The sequence below is a fragment of the Panthera pardus genome, unplaced genomic scaffold (assembly GCF_024362965.1).
Source record: "Panthera pardus isolate Hobbes unplaced genomic scaffold, ASM2436296v1 HiC_scaffold_16, whole genome shotgun sequence".
NCBI classification, from domain to species: domain Eukaryota; kingdom Metazoa; phylum Chordata; class Mammalia; order Carnivora; family Felidae; genus Panthera; species Panthera pardus.
Window position 1 is genome coordinate 146966580 of NW_026526721.1, and position 6861 is coordinate 146973440.

Sequence of the window (6861 nt, forward strand, 5' to 3'; positions counted from 1 at the left end):
GCACCACAGTAACGCAAACGGAGCATGCGTGTTCACTCAGTTTTCATTTAACAGTGAAATTGATCTGACCTGTTTCATGAGAATCACAATTATTCTTGGGCTGCATGGCAATTAAACATAAATAAATGGTACACAGTTTTTCCACTGTCAAATCTAAAAATGATGAAGATGCACCATTGTGCACCGGGCACTACGATTGGTGCTGAGGATGTCAGGATAAAGGCAAGAAGAGTCTGCATGCTTCGGAGGACTTGCTATGTGCTAGGCATGGTGCGGAGAGTTGCCCGTGCCTTAATTTATCTAATCCTCATGGGAGGCATGACAGGTTGCGTTTTTGAAAGATGGCTTGACAACGTCACCCTGCAACGTCCTCATCAAATGGTGGAAATGATCTTACCACCCTCTAAAATCCGGGCGGGTCCTGTGAACTCATTGACCTCCAAGATTATGGAGGAATATTCTTTAACTGGCCTGGCATCTTCCTTGTCCTGCCTCCTGGGATGCTCACTGCCAGTGCTCCCTCTCAGAACCCTGCTGCCATGCTCTGAGAAGCCCAAGCCACATAGAGCGGCCACATGCAGGCACTCCCCTTGACAGCCATAGCTGAGCTCCCGGTCAACGGCCAGCATCAACTGCCAGACATGTGAGAGAACCTTCTAGGACGTTCAGCACCATCAAGCCTTCACGTGACTATAGTCCATCTGATTCGCTCCCATCTGATTACAGCTGCATGTGACCCCAAGTGACAACTGCTCGGCTGAGCCATGTCAAATCACGAGAACCATAAGAGATGGTAATAAATGATTGCAAGCCCATAACCCTTTGGGGTGGTTTGATATGATGCAGATGATAATTGGATTAGAAAGTAGAGATAGAAGCTTTTGTCCTCATTTTACATGTAGGGAAACTGAGGCCCAGAGGGGCTTAGAAACTTCCCAAGTTCACAGAGTTAGTAGGCGGCAGGGTTAGGATTCAAACCCAAGGCAGCGTGACCCTGACTGCAGATTTTCCACACATAATTTCTTCCATCTAGAATTGCCCAGTCTGGGAAGAGAGACCGCTAAGCCTGAAGTGTGGTGCGTCAGACATTTGCATGCCCAGCTGGGTGCACTGAGGGGACCCATCTGTCTTTGCCATGTTGTCTTGCCACCTCTTCAGCCTCATCTAGCTCCTTCCCCTCCTTTGGACCCCTGTGCTCAAGACTCAATGAATTTCATGTCCTCTGAGACATGCCTCTGAGTGTTTATCTCAACTCTCCAACCACTAGTAACTGGTTAACAGCTCGTTATCATTCTGTGTGTGGTTAAGATGGCCCCTCGTCCAGGAAGCCTTCCCTATGTCTCCCATTGGCTCCCATGGCACATCTACTTTTACCCTGTCAATTAGCCTTCACCATAGTCTATTAAAATTGCTAGCTTTATCCGTCTACTTCCTTCTTATTAGGAAGTTCCAAAAGGCAATGAACATGTACTTCCGTGTCCAACACGGAGCCTGGCACTTTGTAGATACTCAGTAAATTCTGGTTGAATGAATGCCATGGAAGATTGCTCATTGCTCAAGGAAGGCTTCCCACAGGTAGTGACATTTCAGCGAGACTTAGTTGGACCGTTGGCAATTTGCCAGGTCAACAGTTCTCAGCCAGGGGCATCAGTATCACTTGTGGTGGGACTTCTTCCAAACACAGAGGTCCAGGCTCCACCTGAGCACCCTGAATTGGGATCCTCAGGGCTGAGCCTCGGCAGGTGTATTTTCACAGGTGATTCTAATTTGCAGATCACAACACAAACTAGGGAAAGATAAGCAAGACATTCCCTGCAGAGAATCACGGGAACCAAGATGGGAATGTGTCAGAGCAGTAGCTGCGATCAGGGAGACACCATCACGACAGTAGACACCTCATTGTCATCATTATCAGTGTCAGTAGCAATTCCTGGAATCCTCTGGGGCAGTTTCATGCCTCCTGCCTAGGCATATTCCATTCCCTTTTTTGCCCACCCAACACATTTTTAATCATCCTTCAAGACACAGTTCCAAGCACCAGCTCCTCTGTGAACCTTCCTCCTCCCCTTTCAGGACAAGCTGGTTCCTCCCTCCTGTGGGCCATCCCTGCAGTTCTGTATTAATCTCACAAATGTATACTGCATACTACTTTGGGCCAGGCACTCTGTTTCACACTGAACATGAGCGGGGAACCTTCCAGTCCAGACCTGGACTCCGCCCCATGGAGGTGACAATCACAGCTCCCTCTATCACCTGGCTCTATTCCCCCATATTCCAAACTCCCTGGGCAAGGGCGTTCCTCACCAATGAATTGTTCTGCCCGGCATGTGGAAGGGTCCAGTAACGTTTGCTGAATGATGCATGAGTCACAAATAACTAGGTGAGTCCTCTTTCTCCCCCTCTGTCCCTCCCAGTGAAATTTCCCCCCAGAAGCTCTTTTAGTTACTCAGATTGCCTGACATTGCATTACAGATCCAAAAAGCCTTTCATTTCCCCCTTAGAAAAGGTTTCCGATGCTTATGGTTATGGAACAGCGGCCCACTGGGGAGTCCCTCAGACTCCAGGTGGTAGAACCTTCTTGTTTAAATACATAAGGACAGAAGGAATAATAACTTTTGAATGTTCGGTGGAACTCTCCAATGAAACCATCCAGACTTGCAATTTTCTTTATCTTGCTTTTCTTTTTTCACAACCTGGAGATCAAGAGTTTCATGCTCTACCAACTGAGCCAGCCAGGTACCCCTTGGAACAAAAACTTAAAAAAAAAAAAAAAAAGTAACATATATTACTATGAGCCAAACACTATTGGAGGCACCATCTGTCCATGTATATTATTCCCATATTTGCCCTGAAAGTCAGTTCTATTGTTACTCCTCTTTACAGAGGAGGAAATGGAAGATCAGAGAAGTTAGTAACTTGTCCAAGGACATAGATCTAGCAAGGGATGGAACTGGGAGCCAAATGCAGGTGGTTCGGTTCCAGAGTCCTGCCCATCAACCACACAGCCAGGTAGCACAGGCAGAGGTTTCCTGCCCAGCTCCAAGGACCAGGTTTCTTGTTGGCCCTCAGTGGTGAGCACACACTGCTCTTAATCCTCTGGGTTTCAGCCACTCTGTTCCACTCAAGTCTCCGTAGTTCCAGCCTACAGCTTCCACCTTCTCGGTGTCCTCTGGCTTCTGCTGCGTCCACGTGCCAACTGCTGACCCCTCCCAGCGCCTCCAAGTCAGACTCCTCAACAGAAGGGATCTGATGGGCTTCTGTTGGGCTAAGCTCTCATGTCAGGCTGTTCCAAATGCTGCTGGCTGAGTCCTTTGTGGGCTACTTCTGGCTCTAGGGCCATCCTGGTCCACTCACAGGAGGCTGATGTTCCTCAGAAGGACCAGAGAGTGTGGCTGGTTCTCAGAGCCTGAGAAACTTCTAAAACTTCACTGGAAAAGGATTTAAAAGGCAGGTACTAGAAAAGGGTCATGGACATTGATGCTTTTGCCCTTCTGTCTTAGGTTGGGCTGCCATAACAAAACACCTTAAACTTGGTGCCTTAAACAACATACATCTATTTTCCCACAGCCTTGAAAGTCCATGATCAAGGTGCCAGCCAATTCCATTTCTGGCGAGAGCTCTTTTCCTGGCTTGGAGGTAGCAGCCTTCTTGCCGTGTCTTCACATGGAAGAGAGGGGGGGAAAGAGCTCTGTGGTGTTTCTTATAAGGCCATTAATGCCATGGGCACTAATCCCTCATGATCTCATCCAACCCTAATTACCTCCCTAAGGTCCCATCTCCAAATACCAAAACATTGGAGGGTAGAGCTTCAACATTTGAATTTGTGGGGGACACAAACATTCAGTCCGTAAGACTGCCTAATATTCACTCCCTTTTCAGGGACCTGCACCCTGATTTTCCTTTTGGGAATCACCCCTCCCCAACTCAGTTCCTGTGGTTCTGGAGAACTACCCACACAAAGCTATATGGGTAGGTAGAAATTGGCCTGTCCAATAAAAATATCTCCCCCTCCCCCACCCCCGGGACATAATGATTGTTTAAAGGAAACATGGCCCATATCTGGACCAATCAGAGGGCCGGTTATGGACTGAATTATGTGCCCCCAAAATTCATATGTTGAAACCCTAGCCCCCAATGTGACTGTATTTGGAGATGGGGCCGGAAGATAATTAAGATAATTAGGTGGGACCCTAATCCCATTAAGGCCGGTATTCTTACAAGAAGAGGAAGAGACACCATACCCCCTTCCCCCCGCCCCGCCCCGCGCCAACTCTCTCTCTCACCCCGTTTCCATGCACAGAGGAAAGACCATGTGAGGACACAGTGTGAAGGTGGCTGTCTCCAAGCCAGGAAGAGAGGCCTCACCAGAAATCAACCCTGATGGCACCTCGATCTTGGACTTCCAGCCTCCAGAACCAAAAGAAAATAAGTTCTGACTGTGCCTGATTTGAGCACCTGTATTGGCCTGTGCCTGCGATAGGTTTTTTGTCTGCATACCGCAGTCACACAAGCCAATGAATTCTTTTTTGCTTGAGTTTAGTTTCTATCACTTGCAAGCCAAAATACTGACTAATACAGAATCAACTCTCATTATATTCTTTCATTTTATCTGAACTGAGATATCATCATAATTACATTGGTGTAAATGAGTTATAGTCAGACGGTGACACTCTTAATTGAAGCCTTGGAACCTATACTCCTTCAGGGTAGGTGAACAGAGAAGAACTTGGAAATTCTTAAATTTTCACCAGCTGCTCGGAGACCATGCATCTGGCTGACTTTCTCTTAGAGTGTGAAGTCTTTCAAGGGGGTTATGGAGTCCTTTGCCCCTCCAAGGGGCAGTCCATCACACCAAGAAGGCCTCACGCCGGTGTAGAAATCTCAGCATCCTTGACGGCAGGTCTGGTCCGTGGGGCCTTTTCTTGCCCACCAGGCCAGCACACGGCCCTTGTGCTGCCAGGCATCTTGCTCAAGCTCTTAAGTGTTCATGATGAAGTGATTAACAGTGTGGCCACCAGCAGCGAATATTTCCCTGTCTGGACTGGATGGCACATTAGCCGATAGTCAGAGAAACGCAGCAGCCTCAACTCTTAGTAGACTCAGGAAATGACAGAGGTTCTCAAACTTCAGCATGCGTCTGAATCATGTGGGAGGTGGTGAGGGGCGGGGGGCGGGGGGGAACAACTTGTCAAAACACAGATTGCTGAGCCTCACCCCCAGAGTTTCTTCTGATTCAGCAGTCCTGGTTGGGGCCCAAGAATTTGCATTTCTCACAAGTTCCCCGGTGTTGCTGGTGCCGCTGGTCTAGAGACAATACATTGAAAATCACTGATTTAGAAGATTGCTAGAGAATTGGATGAAGGCCCCTCAGAGGAGGAGAAATTATCCAGTGCTAGGTTTTTGTGCTTCCCTGAAACCTTCGCTCCAATAAAGACCCCCTATCATCTCTATTGTAAGTTCTGAAGCCTTGTAAAAGGACAGGAATGAAAAATGTAAATCTGCATAAAAAACGATACACAATACCAACTTTATGCCTGTGGGCATAGAGCTGGGAATGTTACAGAATGCCTGTGCGCCTGTCGCAGTGTCACAGCAACCCCTAGGTACACTTATCTTTGTTTTATGGAGAAAGAATTAGAGGTAGCAGGTACTGTGACTATTGTCTAAAAAGCAGACAGACATTGGAGTTAAATTTTTTTTGGTCATGAAAATTATCAGATGTACACAAAAGTAGAAGAAATAGGGTAATGAATCACCAAATGCCTCAGCTTTGGCAATGACTGGTTCTCAGCCTTGAGTGTTCGTTAGATTCACCTGGGAGACTGGTCAAACTAGAGACTGTGCGATTATCTCCACATTCTCGAATTATCAGGACTTTGCCACACTGATGACAGTCTTCTAACAGGACGGCACCGGCCTCCTAGAAATCTCTGAGAGGCAGATTTGTTTTGGTGTTATTTACAAACGAAGTTAGAAGTTAGGCCACAGGGACACTCTGTTCAAAGGGAACATTGATAACCTATCTCTCTGCGGTAGCCCCGTTTGGGCCTGTCTTCATTCAAAAAATAATACAGAAGGGGGGCAACATAGCATGTCACTTGAATATCTGTTTCACAGCTTTTTTTTTTTTTTATGTTTATTTATTTTTGAGAGAGACAGAGACAGAAACTGAGTGGGTTAGCGGCAGAGCGAGAGGGAGACACAGAATCCCAAGCAGGCTCCAGGCTCTGAGCTGTTAGCACAGAGCCCGATGTGGGGCTTGAACTCATTGAGGGTGAGATTATGACCTGAGTCGGACCCTCAACCGACTGGGCCACCCAGAGGCTCCTGTTTCAGGGCGTTTAAAGGAAGTAAATGTAGGCTCATCTGTGACCCAGTAAATCCTCTCATAGGTATTTACCCTAGAGAAAGGAGTGCTTATGTGAACGCGCGCACGCGCGCGCGCGCGCACACACACACACACACACACACACACACACACACTTTTACCTGAATATTCACCATAGTTTTATTAGGTATAACAGGAAGATCTCAAATGCACTGTGTTTAGTGAAAAAAAGCCGGACACAAATGAGAATATTCAGTCCTATTTCAAGTAGAGCAAGTCCAAAAACAGGCAAAACAAACCCATAGTGGCAGGAGAATATTGTGGCTGCCTGAGGCTTGGGGGTAAAGGGGTGCGACGGAGGAAGGCAGATTGGGAAGAAGCACGAGAGATCTTTGGGGGGGTACTAGTGATCGGGTGGTGGTTACGCAGGTGCACACATGCGGGAAAATTAATGGAGCGGAGCCCGCGGGGTTCGGGCATTTTAGTGTGTGTGAGCCATACCTCAGTCAAGTACTCTTAGCACACGCGGCCGC